Here is a 20,738-nt window from a genome sequence, read left to right as displayed (position 1 = left end):
CAGATACCAGAAGTGCATAGGACATCTCTATCTAGTTTGTTGCAAAGAGGGTACACTTGCTTACCACAGTGCTGAGCAACTTATGACATTAGCAACTACCCTAGAAACACTATCCTCTTTGTTATTGTATATAATTGCCTCAGCTTTTGATTACAGTCTTAATAGCTTCCAATTCAGTACTTCAAATGAAATTGTCAATTGTGGTATGCCAGTTCATCTCCTTGTATGGAATGACACATCAATGAATTGATTTCAACACTGATATGATAGCAGTTCAGTATTTTACATGCAAAATCCTTTTTCATCCACATTTCTGTATTCTAACATTTAGGATCTCAAGATACTGAGTGTTCTTCAATAATTTCTTGCCCACCACAAGTTGACACTTTTCAACTGTATTTTTTTTGTCCTCAGAATGGAAGAAAGAACTGTGGGAAAATGTAACTATAGAAAAAGAGATTCTAATTTTGATAGTGAGCAAAGAAGAGATAGAAAAGATAATAACTCGCATAGATAGGGTAGATTGGCTATAGGTCAGTAATTCAATCTCGTGCATTACCTTAGCAGGACCTTTGGGAACTGAAGTGGAAGATCAGCTGTGCTACTGCAAGGCACATGGCAACAGTTCCATGACTTGGACCTTCTTTGACTTTCCTGGCTCTCATGTCTGTTGCAGATGTGATGCTAAGGTACATTGGCTGCTGGTCAGATCTAGTGAGGACATTGCTACAGAACATTTTTACTGATAATTATTCTTGAGAAGAAAATTCTTCCAAGGCAAAAAGAAATTGTGTTCTTGGAGCACAGCTGAGGATAATGGAGTTGTAAGGAAAGTTTGGTTGTTGTTGCGATCAGACTTGGTAAATCAGATGGGTTAGTGTATAATTTTTTGTTGGCTTGGCCAACCTTAACATACCATGCTTATTGATGCTGGGACTCAATACTACTGCACAGTAGTGATTCTGAGTAATGTGTAGGAAGACTTGTTTGAGTTCAATAAGCAGCATATTGGTATTTATGTTTGTGTCCTGATGCGATTGGTTTGAATGTTTCATCAGGCATCATAATCAGCAGAACAGCACATACATGTTACAGTCAGACTTAGTTTAGAGGTTTGACTGGATTGTTCATCTTGTACTCCAGAACTTCAACTGAAAAACCTATTTTTACAGAAAGCCACAAATTGTTCAGCCAAGTAACAAGGCTAATTTCTACTAAAAAAAAATCAAAGCAAATCATGATGAAGACACCTGGTAAAATTCTATTTTACTAAGTTTTATGCAATTGCAATAGGAATTTCTTTATAAAAGCAATTTACAATGAATGCAAATTGTATGCAGTGATGTCACGATCTGATGTTTTTTACAAAGAGTGCATTAAAAATCTTTAAAAATCTTTAAAGATTTAAAAATCATTAAAAATCTTTAGCTGTGACTCATTCTGGTTGCAAATGAAAAATGAGGCTCACAAATTTATTTCTACAGGCTACTCAAAAAAATGCTAGGAAATTATTTAAACCCCATCAAATCATACTGTTTTCTTGAACAGAAAACCAGTACTCACTGTAGTTGCATTCAAAATAAAGGCTTTTTTTCCCTTAAAGTTGTTTTGCTTTCCTGTTAAAATTATTTTAAAAGAACAGGTGTTGCGTCTTCTTTTTGGGAAAACTTATCCATTTATAATGATGACACATTTTTAAATACTGAGTGAAGTACTTCTATTGCTTTGGGCCAGAAGTCTAATTGAAAAATATTAATAAAGTTAATTCAGCATTCAGTGTAGTGGTTTGAATTTTTACGTCAAACTTTTGTTTCTTCAAGTCTTTACACTTGACTCATCGCTTCGTTTTTAACTTTTTGATAAGAGGAACCTCAGTGAAATCTATGTCAGTTTAAAGGAAGGTTTCTCCCATCTGAAGGTTTCTTTAGAAATCACAGGCTAGGACTTATGGTTGGACAGTCTGACCATTCAAGCCATGCCTATGATGTGCCAAAATTAGAAGTTTTGAGTGCCAGCTTATTTAATTGATGGATTCTGCACAAAAGCTCCTAAACACCTAGACAGTCATGGTTTGTTGAGGAAGTCTGGAACAGAAAATTTTTTCATCAAAATCAATCAGATCTGTGCATTTGATGTTTATATTACAAGTGGCTGCTACAACAGAGAATTATTCAAGTGCTGCAGCACTTATATACTGTATTGTTCTAGTATTTCACGTTCAGTAACCTAGACATCTCTGATCTGATGTCTTCTGTAATGTAGCAGACAGAAGCCAATGTTACCAATCAACAGCTCGGACTGCAAAGGAACAAAGTGAACACATTCAGACATTCAGCCAACATTATATAGAGAGAGTGCCAAAGTCATTAATTGCTTATTTTCCCAGTGGATTTATTAATCACTTCCTCAAGAGCTTATGTTAAAAAAAATCTCTGAATTATCCATCTCTGAATAATGTTATTTTATAAATATTACTGCATTTTAAGTAGGACTTTAGAGAAACATAGTTAACAAAAAGAGAACTTGAAAAGTCAGTAGCAACAAAGTTCCACATAGTAGAAGAATATTTCTAGAAGGTTATGGAGTTTGTATGGGTTGGGAAAATTAAAATAGAAAATACTTTGTACTCATTCAGAGAATTTGTTGGAAGGAGTCTTCTCATATCAAGAACTGATTTCTCTGTCACAGTAATTAGCTGACTATTTAAAAAATAAAAGAAGACAAGAGGCATCTGAGAAATAACTTGATGATGTTTTGAGGATGGTTTTCCATCCTAAGGTTGTTATTTGCCATTATTTACCAAATGATCTGGCAAAATGACGATTGATATACTTAGGATACTGCCAGTTCTGTTACAAAGTCTTCATTAGGACCATGAGTCATGCACCATGTAGCACCCAGTAAGTCATCATAGGCTTAAACAATAAAAATTTTTGTAGCGTGTCATGAAGATTCATCTGGCATTTTCTGAATTCTAGGGGACTTCTATGAGATTTGTTATCTCAGAGACACTAAAAATTAACTATTTATTCCTGTGAAAACTTGGTAGATAAAGTTGCCCCAACTAATTTTCTTCTTTGTATAGGGGCACATAAATGCACAAGGTACAAAGTTGAGCAATTTGTATGTCACTTTGTGCATAAAATGGTCCGTCCATGCCCCACATGGTCAAGTTTTAGTACATGTAGGTCTTTGTGTTCAGCTAGCAAAACACAAGGTCTGTTGACTGGACTTTTTTCAGATGGTAGCAAAAAATAATTAAAAAAACCTTTTCTTTCACTAAGATATATACACATACAATTACAATCTATTTACAAAACTTGAAATAACTGCAAAAGATACCAAACTAAATAAAGTTGGGGCTTTAAAGTGTGAAGAAACCGAAGGTGTGCACTTGGTTGTGTAGTGTTATCTTCTGGAAGGACTGTGAAATACAGACAACAAAAAAAGCCCCGAAGCTTTTGCAATTAGTGGTCAGATGCACTTCCTTGTGCTCTAAATATGATGGAGTCTGCTGAGCCTCTTTTTGCTTCAGTAGGGCTTAGATAAGCCAGATGAAAAATGGCTTCTGGAGCCTTAACTTCAGCTTTCATGAAGGAAAATGCCTTCTTGCCTCATCATTTCAGCATAAAATTCTAATCTAAGCATAATACATCTTATGATGTATTCTGTGTCTGGAGGCATCATCTGGAAGGGAAGGACCACTAACAAAATGGCAGCCATGACCACTAAAAAAAATGCCTGGTCCCCCTCAGCAACCTGAGTCAAGGATAGTCCTCTATTACTTCAGTGTGGCTTGATAGAGGACAAAGTTACAAATGTACTTGAAGAATTGCTTCCTCTTGGGTTACTAACTACTTGATTGTTGTCATCATGTGGAGATGACGTATGTACTTTTTGCGAGCAAAAAAGTACAAGTACCGAAAATGCAAATGATGGTCAGCAAGGTGTTTGGACTCTGGGTGTCACAGGCAATATCTGTGTCTGCTCAGAAACTACGGCAGCAGAAGAGAATGGGGTCAGTGCACTGAAGCAGTTGGTGCTGAGGACCCGGCACTTCCACTGAGGGTTTCAACTTATTAACTAATTTTTCCTACATTCCATGACCATTAAGTTAAAACTCTGATTTACATCTCATTTTAAGATTCACCGTAGAAAGAGGATGCTCATAATGCCTTCCAGAATAATAAAACTGATTCCTGGATACTTGGCTCTAATTATGGTAAACAGTATAAAATACAGGGTACCTAGAAAGGTTTATCCTTGCTTGCCTTAGCACTAGATCTGAAAGAGAATGTAATAAATAATAAATAATTAAAATTCCCCAAACTAGGAAAAGGAAGACTCAGTAGGACAAGATAACAAGAATGAAATACAAAAAGAGATAATAACATGCCAGAGCAAATTAATTGAAAATTGTAGATGAACTCTGATGGACATTTTGGGCATTATTAGACAAATTTAACAATGGAATTGCAAAATGGTTTTGGCTTCTTTCTCTCTTAATATATGCATCCGTCGGAATTTTCAGCATTCTCTATATTTAAAACCAGGTAAAAAACCACTTATATGTTGTGCTACTAAATCATCTCTGCAGACTGTTTTGTGTATATTGCCAGGCTGAAGCAAATAAACCAATCAAAAAATAAGGAAGTGAAATGCATCTTCTCATGAAGTTGCACTAAATCTTTCTTTAGTATCATATGGAAAACTTTTTTATCATAGAAATAATAGTATTTAATACTGTGAATATTATTATTTATGATGATGCATATGCTAACTTGATTTTTCATCTTTTCTCCTATTAGTTTTACCTTTTAACATCTAACTGTACATTTAAACTATAATTATTACTCATTGCATAACTTTGAAAGTCACAGAAGTATTTTTGTTTTCACCTGCAGTATACTTTAACTTTTTCTTTCTTTCTTTCTTTTTTCTTCCTTCCTTCCTTCCTTTTCCTTTCTTTCTTTTTTATTCTTCCTTTCTTGTTAACTATCAAGTGTTTAACTTTTGGCATAAATGATGTGTAGGCTTTTTTTCTTCTCATCCATTGCAGGTGTTTTCATAGAACTCAAAATAGCTTTATTCTTAGAGCAGCAGATCTCTCTGTCCTTTCTGTGTGTTTCATATCAGTAGATGATTTTTACTGCTTTTTTACCCTCACTAGATACTCTGTTCCATTTGCTTCATCCATTTATGCATGATTTTGGACTTGGAAGAAGTGATAAATGCTGTCTCCTCTTTATCACTCAGCTTTTAAGTTGTTCTGACAGCAGAAACTGCTGTTCCAGTTAGAGCAGGTTCATCAGGTCACCAGAAAGCACTAGCAGAAGCACCTTTCCCCTTCCAAACTTACTGCACTAAGATGCTGTTGCATCAAGTGGTTCCTCTTATTAATTGGTTTAAAGAAGCATCCACCAGAGCTTATAATAACACGTAGAAGTAGTCTGTCACAGTGGATGTTGAAATTATTACCTCTCATTTGCAATTCAATGAAACTGTCATTTTTCCCTTGCAGTTCTGCTTCTTTTCCATCGTATGTTCTCCTTAATACAAGCAGTTGGGCAGTGCTTTTATATCATTCATTCACCTCATCTCTTGCTTCTGTTGCTCCCCACGAAGCAGGCTTTCTGCAGCTACAGCCTACTGTTTGCTGCCTATGACTGCTTTCCTGTTTTGTTTTTCCTAATGAAGGAAGTTTGTCAGCATTGTAGGCTTCATTCTTCATCATTATGCAGTTCTTTTTTTTTTTTTTTGCTATGTTTGTACAATTTGCTACAGTAGTTGTGTGTTATATAAATGATTAATTAGCACTTATTACTGCTTTACATTTCCTAGGTACTGCACAAACTAACTAATCAGGCAGTTAATAAACGAATTAAGCAAAAACAACACACGGTTACAGGAGTTTTGTTTTCTCTTTGTCCTTGTACAGTTCTCTTGCTTACTGGTACTCTGTGAAATCTGTAATCAAAAAAAAATATGTATAAAAGTTCTCCTGAATAGGTGATTTTTTTTTTCAATTTTGTCACAGTAAAATGTAATTGAAAACCAGGGCTTGTCTAGTTAGATATAATAAACCCGATTACATTGTGTGGAATTTTTAAAAGGCTTTTTACTTCATCCTATGGTCCCATTCAAATCAACAGCAATATAGGCAGCCAGTGTGAACACTGATAGGCCAGGAGCAAACTCCTGGCACTAAGGTACCACATTAATGATTCCGTGAAATTGTCTTGATACGCCTTGCTTAGTAGCACAAAATAAAGAGAAAAATCTTTGTTAGGGTCAACCTGGCAGTATTGTCTGTTAATTTTATTTTTTTTTTTTTTAGAAAAAATAACAAATAATTTACAGCTAATAAAAATAAACTTTGTAAACTGTAATTTTTGACTTGCTTATGTGCACTAGGAACTTGCATATACATACATACACTTGCCATAATTTAAGCCTAATTTGCAGACTTCTGAATCATCTCTATTGACAAGGTAGTTCGAACTTGCTTAGGTCTTTTGTTCTCAACTTGACAAGATGGAAAAATACATGGTTTATGCTGATTTAAAAAAAAAAAAAAAAGGCTATTTCTCTGCCAATAAAAGGAATGCTTATTTGTGCAGGACATAACCCCTGCCATGACTTGACTAACAAAGACAGTTCAGTTTTGTGGGAATTCATGCAGGAGTAAACTTTTCTCATTTTACCACCCAGTGTAGCATGATGGAAAGATAATGAATTTTCTGTTGGCAGCTTCTTTTTTCCACATCCAGTATAATATTCAGAGCCCTGTTCAGCAGGTTTGAAGGTCTGAGTTTAAGTATAGCCAATGGATGATGACTGAACAAAAAAAAAATGGTGCACTGTATGCAAAAACCAGTACCTAACCAGATGAAAATTTTCAGGGAAAATCTCTGTCACACACAGAGGCTTTATATACATATGCAGAGGATATATATACATATATTTGTATATATATATATATATATATATCATATACAGTGAGGTTTAGTTTTGGCTCCAAAGCACTGTGAAAGTGGACCACATGAAGAAAAAGAGAGAGGACTTTTTTTCACCAGGAAATGATAAAGAGAAATAAATGTGCTCTTAAATATTTTGACAGATGGTCTGTTACACAGATTCATTTGTGTTACTAGAAATGTAACCTTTATGAAAAATTATGACTAGATTATCAAAGTGTCCCCCTGTTTTCAGATTCCTAATAGTGCTGCACAAGTAGAGTTCTTAACTACGCAGCACATTTTCAACCAACTGTGTAATTGAGAATTTCTCCCTGCAACAGCTGGATGCCATTTTTTTGTTCAGTATCAAAAACTGCTCAAATGCCTCATGATTGCTATTTAGGCTGGAAGCAGTTTTTCAGCATTTCAAAGCAAAGGGAATTTTGATGATTGCAGTAGTAGGACTTCATGCAATAAAAACATGAGCTGGACATGTTTAAAATTCATATGCAGGTTCCAGAAGATGTACTTTGCAATTGTGTACTTTTCACTGTGTACCATGAAAAACAGTAAACCATGTTTTTTGTTTCCTGTCTTCTATTACCTATCATTATTTTGAGGAAGAGAGAGATGAAAACTTACAGCAGTTTAAAAACATGGTAATTCTTGCTTTGCTACCTACAGAAGTAAGGGTGAATTGATGCAATGTAAAGACCGTGAGAAAAATGGAGACCAGTGTAATTTATGAAGGATTATTATACACTAGTGGAAATGTTATTTGAGGTACAGACGTTTTTAAACCTGTGTTGTGTTACAAGCACTTCTGTGATGTACAGATATTTTAGTCATAAATTCCATAGAATGTATAACAGATTGTAGTTGGGGTTTTTTTGTAACATTTCACTTGAATATGCAGGTGCAATGCAGAAACTTCCCTCGCATATGTGGTGTGAATAAATATTTATCCATATATGCAATTATCAGATAAGAGGGATTGGATTAATGGGTCTCTATTCAGTACTTCAGACTAAAATTAATTTATGTATAATAATCATGGGCTAAAATTTTTACCTCCTTTCCTTCCTTACTTAGCAAAGGACTGACTGACTGACTGACCTGTTAATGTGCTCTACAAATTTCATGAGACTTTTTTATGTGTTTTCTTCCATTGCTCATGACTAACCTGAAAGGAGGTTGTAGGCAGGTGGGGATCGGTTTCTTCTCCCAGGAAAGTAGCAACAGCACAAGAGGATACAGTCTTAAGCTGCACCAGGGGAGGTGTAGGCTGGACGTTAGGAAGAAGTTCTACACAGAAAGAGTGACTGAGCACCCCAGGGGGGTGTGGAGTCACTGTCCCTGGACATCTTTAAGAAAAGACTGGATGTGACACTTAGTGCCATGGTCTAGTTGAAGTGGTGGTGTTAGGTCATAGATTGGACTCGATGATCTCAGTGGTCTTTTCCAACCTAATTGATTCTGTGTGAAACTGAGATAACAGTGCATACGTGCCAGATGCCACTTTGCTAGGTCTAGACATGTCTCATTCTTTGTTGACCTCTTTGCAGCAGCTTCAAGGCTGTTTGTGTTAGCTGCTTGGCTCTTCCTCCACAGTCAGTATGGAGCGAGAGTTTCAGCTCACTGGAGGTACCTGTGTCAGTCAGACACGAGCAAGGCAGGGTGAGAGGTTATCAACAGGAGTAATGCAGCAGCTGTAAGAGTGAGAGTGGTCATAGGTGTTGCTTGTGGCCTTTCTTTCTTTGCTATCTCACTGGTTGCAATCAGAATTTTTTCTTTCTCTCAACCCTTTAGCACAGTTGTTAGTTTAGTGTTTTGTAACTATTTCTGTTTAATATACATAGGCTTCTCAGAGGGGTGGTGGATACAGAAAATTGGGGGGTTCATTTTTTTTTTTAATTTGCCTCTGTTTATAGTTTTCTGCCTGCTTCAGAGCCAAATTCTTCATGCACATAGCATGAAAATCTCACAGTGGGGCAATCTTGGGTAAGGAGCTGTGAAAGCTTCTTACTAAAACCAGATTTGGAAATATTAAGGCTTTATATAACTGATTCTTTCAGTTACAATGAAGAGCAAATTAAAACCATTTACCTCCAACTAGAATAGACTGCAGAACTTCCCACTGGTGCTGATGCAGGAACATTTCATAAAGAATATTTTATTCCTCCTGTGGATTGATGTTGAGGGAAAGCCTGTGCTTGGGGTTTTTCCTTTATCTCATGTACAGACTTATAACTCAGTTTCAAAAGCAATTAATATTTATGAGGTTGGGCTGAGAATAATACAACTGCGGTGAGACAGTGAAATGTCTGCCATTCACACACTGCTGTAGAGTGATATAAATACATATTTAAGTTTGAATTAATTAAATTTTATTTAATCCTTTCTCTGTGAACTTGTAAACAGATACCAGCGAATATCAACACTAGTGCATATTATTGGAAAGTGATGTGCTGTCAGCATAATTTTAGACACATTTCATTTCTTGCATAGTAGTTATCACTAATTCAGAACTTTAAACTTTTTCTCATTGGTGTGCTAGCTGCTGAAATCAGAAGTTTTTTCCAAGGTATAAATTGTTTGTGCTTTGGATACAGAAACAAGGGAATGCCAATAGTGATTGTCTAGTCACTTTCTAAAGTAGCGTAATTAAAAATCACATTTTGCAGAGCCTTTTAATTGGCATTGATTTTAATCCTTTATCGTTAAACAGCTTCAGGTTGGCTTCTTTTCAGTTTAGAGTGAAGTATAGTCAGAAGACTGTATCACTATAACTGGTGCCAAATACAATCAGACTAAAAGTGCTCAACTTCTCAGCCCGCCTTCTCTGGCAGGATGATGGAAGATATGAGCAGTTTATTATGGTAACATGGTGCTCTTGATGTCTTGGGGAAAATAAGTTATTTGCTCTGAGTATGGACAAAATCTTAATGTGTTATTATTACTGTAGATCAGGAGCTGAGCTGTAGACATTGAAGTATTGCATTAATATTTGCTGTGCTTGGATTAGCTGAATTGGCAGCATATTTAAGTAGAGACTTGGGCTTTCTTATTATTTACTTAATTATATTTGTAATTTACTGTGGCTGAGTACTCAGCATGATTTTTAATTGTCTGAGGGAGACTGTTAATTTTACCAATGAGGTTCAGTAAGTGTGTGTGATATTGCAGTCTTGGCTATACAGGAAGAAGGTTGAGTTTTGTGTTCATTGCTAAGCTTTATGGTATTCCCATTATTACTATGCTAGTATGCTTGTAATTAAATTTTTAGAAGTTTGTTTGCCTGTAGTTACTAGGCAGTCCTAATTTTTTTATTATTATTTTGCTAAAATTTGCAAATACATGAGGTTCCTGCCTATTTCTGAAAAAGTAAAAAAATGTTGATGCTAGTGGCTTAATATGCACTAAATTATGTTCTGAAAGAGGCCTCTTGTCAACATCAGAGGTGTTAACTGCCATTTGTCACCCTAGATACATACCTTCATTGAAAGGTTACAGTATATATAAAGCCCTTCAAAGTACACATTTGTAATGGAACAGGTTTCAGTTGTTAAAGTAGGTCAGTATCTTGATATTGCATACAGAAAAATGGATAGTCATGCACTTTGACTGAATTACTTAATAAAAATATGAGAAGTGGGGGGGGGGAAGTGAAAGTAAAAATATCAGATAAAAATGTGACCCATTTCCTTTAGAGTATATATTTGTTAATGAAAAATTGTTCATGCCAGAAGAACACCAGGAATGTAAAGAAGCATCATGTAGAAGAGAAATCAAATGGTTTACTGTGTAATAAAACACTTGGAGACCTGCCCTTCATTTTGGCGCTGAAATTTAGTTTCATGATAATGGTCACACTGTGAATTGGTATTCTGCACAGGAGAGGTACAGCCATGCTTATAGTCTATTTCTTAGAATTACAGATTTGCAGAATAATTTACATAGAAAGGAATTACAGGCAGTCATCAAGTTGCTGAGTGCCTTGTTTTACTGTGTGTTCAGTATCTCCCACAGTGGAGATGCCACAGCCTCCCTGGGTACCTCTTCCGGGTTATTCTTTTTTTTCTGTTCTTTTCCACACTTTTTTCAGGTTTCTTTTTAACCAAATCTAGCTAAAACAAAATAAAAAAAAAAATAAAAATGGCTGCAATGTCAACTTCGAAATTATTTTTGTCCCATACCCTGTTTCATGCGTCAGGGATCAAAAGAAAGAATATAAGAACTTGGCAAACAAATGCTCATAGCCTCAGGATGTCCTGAACTTTGGTTCTTTCTGAGCTGGATGTTTCTGAACTTTTATAGTTATCTAAATTCAGGGGATTTAATTTTCCCACACTTTTCCAGACTTCTCTTGAAAGTGTGATTTGATGTCCACGACCTCCTTGTGGCAGCAGTTCCACAGCACAACTGCACGTTGCAGAAAGGGTCACCCCACTTTGTTTATTTGTTCAGCTTTCTTTCTTATTATGAATTTTACTCCTAACCAGCTTCTTTTCATGCCCTCTAGCTCTTGCACTGAGCAGAATGAAGAAAAAAATCTGAAAAAAATAACGTCAATAACCCTCACCATGCCAGTCATCATGCTTTCATAATCTCCCATGATTCAATTTTCTCTTTTTTTATAGTCTTACCCTATTCATTGTCCCTCATGCAGAAGTCATTCTTTACGTACTGTCACCATCTTCCTGTTGTGTGAACCTTTTCTGGTTGTATCTCAAGATTAAATAAAATATAGGGAAGTGGGCAAAGAAGGCTAGCATGCATAGACATACATAAATAAGAAGGAATAAAAGCAAAATGGATGAAGAATTAAACAAATTTTAAAACTATTATCATATATTGAATTAGCTTGGGCTGTCGACATGGATAGTACCATGTGTAGTACAGAGCTTGAAGTGCACTAGTCCATGACTATTTCTGAAAACTCTTATCATATATACCTACACATTCTTCTCAAATTTTATCTTTTTTACACGTTAGGCAGTAGCTTACAGTGTGCTTCACACTAGTGTGATACAGGTGATGTCTTTACATTGCCAGGCTTCAGTGTCTCTGTCATCACTAAATACATCTGACAAGTTAAAATTTCTCTTATCCAAGCAAACGTTGTCAGCTAAGTGAAATCCATCTGAGCCCAGCTTCAGCAAGGTTCTCAAGCAAGTCTTCAAACTTTGGAGTTTCAATGAGTTCAGAGAAGTCCTTACAACCCTTTCAATTTTATACTCTCACAGAAAATTTGAAATGGTTATGATGTAGTCAATATTGTAGTCAAATTAAAGCCTTTCTCAAAAGACATCCTGTCAGCAGGAAATCTGTGCATTTCTGAGATAATTTAAAAACAGTTTCTGGTTCTGTACTCTCTCTTGGTCCCACTGCCAATATGATAATTTTATCATCCCATTTTTCCATTTTAAACATATTTTTCTACCCCTTCTGACAGAAAAACCTGCACAATCAACCAAGGAAGATCAACTGTACAGAAGGAACTAGAAATTTGATTCTAGAATTACAAAGAAATACACTAAAGATAGTTATATACCTCAGGGGAGAGACAGGCCCTCCAAGCTAACTCTACACAAAGTGCTGTCATAGGAGTACTAGTGGAATGTGTTTCTATCCTAACATTAATTCCAGAGACTCTGAACCAGTGTCAAAATTTAGTTCATCTTGGAAACAGGACTCATAGTAAATATAAAGACAGTAACAAAGGGGAGGCTACAGCCTTCATCTCTTTCACTGCTGTAAAGCCCCAGGTGCTTTAGAGGTCAAAGAACTCCCAGAAATAACCCCCTTCTGCATATAAAGGCAGTTCCTGTCCTCTTAGCAGTTACTTGGAACAATTTCAACCCAAAGCTTTTTACTAAGATGTGCATCTCACTTCCAAAGGAATTCATTTAAGGAAGTTTTCTAGCCAATGAGAAGTGGGACATCAGACTCTGACTGGGTTAGGATCTTCCGGTTTTGTAAGCATGGGTTTGTAATATTTGCAGGTTATTTTTGCTCTGAAAATTTTTACTTGTTTTTTATGACAACTGATCCCCAATAGTTAACTGTGATGTGTAAAGGTATTTCTTTGAATGAGCATCAAGAGATTAAAATAACTTAGGAACATATCAAACAAGCTATTGTAGTGATAAATCTTCAGTATAGTCCAAGACTAGTATCAAAACACCTTTAGCCACATTTTTTTTTCTCCTTTAATATGCTTTAAAATAAAAGTTCAATTTGTGATGTTAACTGCATTTACAAGACAGAATATTCATGCTTATTCTGGCTTGTACTTACCAATTGTTCACATTAAAAAAAAGACTGAATAAAATAGGCTAGACCTTTAGGTGATGAGAAACAAAACTTGAAATAGTGCGATGACTCATATAGCACAAATATAGAACACAGAGGAAAACCATTTATTTCTGTTAGTCTGAGTAAGTAGTACTGGAGAAATAAAAGGGAAAAACATATATATCATTTTCCTTACAAGAGAGAGAAAATGGCTTGGAAATAAGTATTTTCAGTTTATATAATTTTAAAAATTCATATATTTTAATGTACAGTGACTTGCCGTTGCAGTTTTGTCCACTACCCATCAAATGCTGGTGGGGAAGCACTGTGTATATAGCTGGGTAGTTGTTCAAGTTTTCTCACCATTCTCCTCTGCTTTTCCAGACAGAGGCAGAAGGACTCTATGGTGCTTATGTAGCGTGAGAAAAGGTTGTAGAAGGGTGAGAATGGGGGAGAGGTGAGCTTGCAGAGATTTACTGAGCAATCCCTAGGCCTTGCATCTTTGTATAAAAGAACAGACCAACTCTTCAGCATTGTGCGGAAAGAGTAAAAACATTTGAGGTGGCACCACAAATGCAACATTTTGCAATCTCTTTTTTTGTGCTTTTTTCTTGCAAGAAGGGGAGCGTGGTACCATGTGAAACTCTTGCCATGGAACATTGATATAAAACCTCTCAATATTGCTGTGATTTTTAATGAATACATAGGTACTTGCCATGTTAATAATTTTATCTTGTTTCAGGCTAGTAGTTTTAACTGCTACACTTTGATTGTGTTTCAGAACAGTCAAGCATCAAATATTGGAACTGACATCCGAATTAAAGAGTGTGTGAAAAATCTCTTCCCTCTTTAACTGTTGAAACAAACTAAAATGGAAAACTGACTAAAGGAGGTGAGTCCTTTCTTCTTATTCTCTGATCATTCTCCTTGATCTGTCTCTGTATCACTTTTATTCTTTTTTCTCCAGATTTGCTTCCTGCAAAGGCAGGGAGCCAAATGATTGCAAATTTTCAACTGCTATAATGGAAATGAAGGTAGCCTGGAAAATTATAGATATACGATAACTCATCTTTGTACTTACCTAGTTATGCCAACCGAGGACAGTGTTAATATCAGGTGTCTTTGAATGTTGTGGTGAATGATTTTCACAAGTCTAACATGAACATAAAAATGTAGCATATAAAGTTAAATGTTGAGTAGAGCCCCACAGAGCCAGCTTTACCATACCTGTGGAGAGAGTGTAGGGAATATAAGAGGAAAGGATTGATTTGGCCTAGAGGAGTATAAGAAAAGGGATAGATCAGAGCCAAAAATGAAGTATCGAAGACAATCATCTTTGAAGCAACATTGAAAGGACCTGGAGAAGCTCTGGTAAGGAAAGAACTTCCTTTTCCACAGTTTCCACAGCTATTTTTATTTGCTTTTTTTTCTGTTTGGTCTGGTTTCTTCTTTACATTAAGAGCTGAACTGATAGACATACTGAAGATAAGCTGACCTCTAGTTTCTTGGACACAACTGGAATAGCAGTGAAACATCTACATATAGTGAACTATTGGCATTTCCCGAAGCTAATCGTATCAAAACAAATTAAAATCAATTCCATGCCCTGTTTCCTTATTACCACATGGCAGACTTACGATATATACACTAGAAACAGGGAGAGTTGTTTTAATTTGTATGTCTTTTTAAAAGGCTGGTCATTCTGCTCATGATTTGATATGATTTTAAGAGTAACTCTTGGAACTATGACATGACTCTTTACAGTTTAGCTAGAAGGAATTTAACTGTAATGTTAAATTAATCATATATTTGGTTATGGGTATATTATGTTAGGTATGATACTGTGCTTCAGTTTTTAAATTTCCCTGTGTGGAACGTGAGTTTAAGATACTTAATTAAATGTTTTACATCTAAGGAATACTCTTTGTATCACTCCAGAGTGATCTTTTTTTCATTGTCTTCCATTTACATGGAAAAAAATTCAATGGATACCCCACTTTATAATTTCTTACAATTAGAATGTTATCTAATTATCCAACAATAACAATTGCTTTGTATTTTAGTAAACTTACTTTAAGAGGAGAAAATAGCAGTGTGCTGCAACATTTTCATAGCCATAAAATTGTATCCATGGTGACTCATTATACTTTATATATATATGTATATATGATTCTACATGTTATATATGATTCTGCATGTTATATATGCAGTATACATGCATGTTTTTATATATTAGAAGTATATATTTTTATGTATCACTAGAAAAAGTGATACATTTTCTTTGCAGAATAGGACTTGGAAGTGGTGTTCATTTTCTGATAATGTGAAATAATTTGAACAATTCAGCTACCTTTGCCTCAGGCTGGCCTTCTATAAAAGTCTAAAACTTTATTGAAATGATGACATAATGTTTGTAGTGGTGTGATTTTTTCCCAAGTAGAAGTTGGATTTTTAACTTAGAAATTTGTTTTTCTCAGTAATACATTTACTTATCACTTATATATATTTATATCAATTATTATGTATTGTCATACAGACAAAAAATAAACCCTATCCCCTCACTTCCTAGTGTTTTGGGTAAAATGGATACATGCAGCATTCCCAGAGTTAAGTTTCTTGTGGCTGTGCTGAGTTTTGGCTTTTGTACCTATGCTCCTGAATTTGGGCATGTGTCTTTTTGAAGGGTCAAGGAAGTTAAGAATGATGCAGTAAGAACATCATTACTGCTGTGCAGTCACCTCTGCAAAAATTAGGAAATGCCAAAATGCATGTTGTCAGTTCAGATGTATCATGACATTGCTTTCCAGCAATGTCATGTACCATTTTTTGCCTAGACTTTTACTTGAAGTTCACCTCAATATAGATGTTTTCCTTTTTTAATGACTTAGAAGTAACCTTGTGATTAGTTATATGATTAAATTTGATTCTTCTTATGATGCTTAGTAGAGTCCACCTATTTAATTGATCCACCTAGTTTTAGATATGGTATTTAATATTTTAGATAGGTATTTGTAGATATGTACAGACACACATACTCCTCATATATCAAGAAGAAGCAAAGGTATCATGTCTTGGAATAAACATTTTTTTACCTGAGTGTTGGGAGAAAACGTGTAGTGGAACTTTTTCAATACAGAAGATTGTATTGGAAAATGTAGAAGGAATTGATTTTTTTATTGTAAATACACTGTTAGAACTACACAAAAAAAACCCCATTCACATTAGAATAATCTGAATGGACAAAATGACCAAAACTAAGAACTCTCTTGAGGATATAGATCCTTTTCAGAAGAAACACCAGTTTCTGTGAAGCTTACTGTCAATTTATTGCCCTTCTGTAAAGGTGACTTTTTGCTTAGGGCAAACAGATGCAAGGTAGGGGCATAAGAAATCTCTTAACAAAGGAATACAAAAGAAAACATTATGGCATTGAAGAAGGTATTTTGATCAGAGATACATTTATCAGAAAGAACAGGGTGTGGTCCATTTATTTTCATAAGAAATATATTGTCAATATCGAGTTGGACTCGATGATCTTTGCGAGTCACTCCCAAGTCAGAATAATCTGTGATTCTGTGAATATAAGGTTAGTCTTTTGTTCAAGGGAGATGCAGACAGAACTTAAATATGCTATTAAATCAAGATATGTTTATCATCAGGGAGGAGATGACTAGGCTTTGAAAAAGTCAGATAAGGAGAATCTATATGAAATATGTTAGGGATGCGGATGAAATTGAACTTTAATGAGATTAAACAAAAGAAATATAATTAATCTTCTACAATGAGAATGTATGGAAGCAATTTAAACCTTAAGGTCTTCTTGTCTTATTGAGAGACAGGATAGAGGATGCTTTGCTTGATCTAATTATGCAGCAGTCTCAGGCCCTTCAAAATATTGTTCCTTAGGGGAAAAGGACACAAGACATAGAGAACAAATTACCAGTTAAAAGACATGATGATCTTTGATGCAGTACAAGGGAAAGCATAAGGTATTTTACTAGTAATCCTGGTGTGAAAGTAACAACTGTAATGAGAAAAATTAGAAATATTGCCTCAGGTAAAGTACACTGAGAAGGCACAAAAGCTTGGATGAGGCAAAAGTACTGATATCAAATATAAAGAAAAAAAACAGATTTCAAGTACTAATTGAAAAAAATGATCATGACTTGCTTGGGTTATTTTAAAGAAAAATTTAGACAAGAGTTTTTATTACAGCTTGAATAATAATTCCATGGTCAGTTTTACAAAGCCCATGAATCAGAGAAAAGAAACTAAACTGACTGTGAGATAAAGCGATGATTTGTCTCTCTATTAAATAAAATAGGACATTTCAAATGAAAATACATTTCATACATACCTACTTCCTTCTCAGCTTATGGGAAAAGCAAATATCAAAATAAAGGACAGGAATAGCTCTTTTAAGCTTTTTGGTATCCAGGGCAATTTGGAAGTCCAGGGAATATCCATAACGTTTTGGGATGAGCTCTATACTGCAATGTCTTGGACACTCCTTAGGTTTGAGTGCTGTAGTGACAACAATAATTTCATAACATCTGTGTGGTAGTAAGGGAAAATACAAAGTTACAGAATCATGGAACCACAGAATGGCTTGGGTTGGAAGAGACCTTGAAGATCATCTAGTTCCAACACCTAGTGCATAGGTGGAGAAAAGATCAAAAACTTCAGAAGAAGAGTTGCTGAGATAACAGAGACAAATATTAGATCAAAAGTTTCATTACTACTATAAGTAAGGAAACAATCATTAACAACTAGAAACTGTAGAGTTTTATCTTTGAGTAATAAACAATAGTAAGGAATTTGCTTACCTGAATTAAATATGTAAGTGGGGGGGGAAAAGAAAAATAAATAGAAGGGTTGATATTTGATATAGCTAAGACCATAGACAGACTTTTTTAATGTGTCAGTCTGTAAAAAAAATTTGCTTCATCACACCTAGCAGAAATAGAAGACAATTCATCACAGCTATAGTCATTTTTTGTATCAAAATTTATTTCAGAAATGGACCTTTGATCTCCTACTTTTTGACAGTTGGTGTCATCCAGATATGTATAGACTGAATTCTAGATGAAGATGTGGTCCTTCTTTCTATGTCGTCTAGATTGACCCTTTTTTTGAAGCCTTCAGATCAATTTTTGTTTTACACTGTCTTTAAAGCATGACTACATTACACCTGCAGGATTTAAACAGCATAATTAAAAAATGTGCCTATTTATACTTTTATTTAAACAATAAGGTACCAAACAAAATCTTTTGTTTATTTTTAAATCATTGCTTTTTATTTTAAATATTTAGTTTTTTATTTGTTTTATAGTATTTAACAAAGTAAAAAGGTTGGTAAACTCAAATGAACAGGCTTGGGAAAAAAAGAGATAAAGTACCTTCAAGGCAGCATTGCCTGATTCTGAGCCCACCTCCCATTGCCTTGTTGAGGTTGTGGAAGACAGGTGAAGAAGTGAGGCTAAATACTTAGGCATCTAGTCCTTTTTTATTTGTTACACCTCTTCTTCCTATTAATCCTATGGAATACTAAAGGATCCTTTAATTTTAAAATACCTGTCTTTGTGACTTTTTTTCTTATGGTGGGAATCACAGCCAAAATAGACCTGCATGTGAGTACATGACTGTTGACTTACATCCCTGAGGAAAGGGACACTGTACTAGAGATAGATAACGTTCTTGTAAGGTCTTTCAGAAGAGGTCATCCCTAGCTCAGGAAATACCAGAATTATTCTACCTTTTTATGCTTTTATATACTTTTCTTTAGGTATATATTTTCACTGTGGTTTGTGACAGTGGCTCAATGAGCCTTTGAATTCACTCAGCATGGCTATTTTTGTAAGTGCACACTACTGGAAGTGAATGCCTGTAAGAAGTTTGCATGGTGGGTCAAAAAGTAGTAACACCATTAACTCTGAGAAATGGAATATTTCTTGTATTCCCATAATTCTCTTCCAGTAAAAAAATTCAAGTTGAGCACAGTGGGAAATGCAATTTACTCCCATAGTATAAAATCATATCCCTGAAATAATTCACCTATGTTAGAAACACACCAATCTAAGGAACTGACACTGATTTTAGGCTGCTGATGTAGGAGAGATGCCTTTCTTTGGTTTCCATTGCACATCATAAGCAGACATAGGCATAATGATAAATATCTCACCATCTCCTGATGGCTTCATGGAATCACCAACTGCACTTTTATCCTGTTTTTTTATCCTTTTAATATTCAGAAAGAGTATAGAAATCACATCTGTCCTTATATAGTCTTCATTTATGTTTTTATATTATTATAACTACTACAGCAGTAACATAATAAAAAAATATGATTCAGATAATCCTCTGAGTCCAGTGTTGCAGAGATGGAACTGGCACTGTGCAAAATAAAAAAATAAATTTGTCCTTACTGAGTAGTGAAAGTCTGGCCAAGGTACGTTAGTAACCTCTTTCAATTCAGTGGGTAATTCAAAGTTATAGTCTTCTGAAAACTTTATTTTATATTAAACTCTACCATATGGCTATTATTTTTTGCTGCAATCTGTTTTATTTCTATTGTATAGTTTCTACTTACCTTTTGTTTTGTTGCCCTTTCCTGCCAGCTCTTTTAACTACAGTCTGCATGCTGCAGATACAGTTTAAAAAACTGTCTAATGATTTGGGGAAAGGGCACTATAGTAGGGTAGGGGATCACAGCAGGGACATGGCAAAGAATTCTAGCACTCACAGCTTGTATGGTCAAGAGAGACCACAACCATGTTTGGATGCAGTGATCGTGTTCTCAAGACCAAGGGAAAAAAAACCAAGGAAACTGGTTTAGCAAAGTATAATTCATCAAGAACAAAATGTATAACCCTGCATATTATTGAAGGTTTCTGAATTGCCGTCGCTCTTTAAGCATGAACTTATCTGATCACATTGATGAAGTTTAAGTAGGCTAGAAATATCATTGTAGTGTTTTTATTTTGCACATGAGAAGAAATATTTCAGTGTTACAAAATCAGCACAATGAAATAATTCACACCTAGGTTTTATGAGGTGTCTAGGAAGTTCTTCAAACAACTAAAATTCAGATCTTGTAAATCCTGAAAATCAGGACAATTTCAAGGAATGAAAGAAAATATAAAATCATCAAAAGTAAAGTCTGGAAATAGTTCAGAAATAAGTGAAGTGATAAATACTCAGAAGTGTGAATTGCATAAATGTTTGGGGTGAGTATGTATGTAAAGTATCGTTTTGCATGTCCTGGATTGACATAAATCTAAACAAATATTATGGTTAATTATTAGGCAGTATAAGAATAAAGGTGTATAAAATGGGAATGTGATCTCATAAATCAAAATTCTGAAAAGGTTTTTAAGAGCATGGTACATTACCATCTGTAACAGGATTCTGCAGGTGGCTGGCACTACTTGGGCATACTAATATAAGCAGGTCACCTTTCTGTTCCAAATATGGCCACTCCAG

The 20,738-nt window shown here is 35.1% G+C and overlaps 1 protein-coding gene across 3 annotated transcripts in view; it reads left to right on the top strand.

Annotated features, from left to right (window-relative positions):
• DLGAP1 (DLG associated protein 1) overlaps positions 1-20,738 on the top strand; it is a 364,067-nt gene that overhangs the window by 82,011 nt on the left and 261,318 nt on the right. For all 3 annotated transcript variants that reach the window (XM_008925543.2, XM_018081188.1, XM_018081195.1), the window contains one exon: positions 14,038-14,148. The gene's annotated coding sequence lies outside the window, so the exon portion shown is untranslated. The remainder of the gene's footprint in view (positions 1-14,037; positions 14,149-20,738) is intronic.

This window comes from Manacus vitellinus, unplaced genomic scaffold, assembly GCF_001715985.3.
Source record: "Manacus vitellinus isolate BGI_N305 unplaced genomic scaffold, ASM171598v3 scaffold_1_pilon, whole genome shotgun sequence".
In the NCBI taxonomy this organism is placed as follows: domain Eukaryota; kingdom Metazoa; phylum Chordata; class Aves; order Passeriformes; family Pipridae; genus Manacus; species Manacus vitellinus.
Note: the sequence above shows the minus strand (reverse complement) of the source record. Positions and strands in the feature narration are given on the sequence as shown.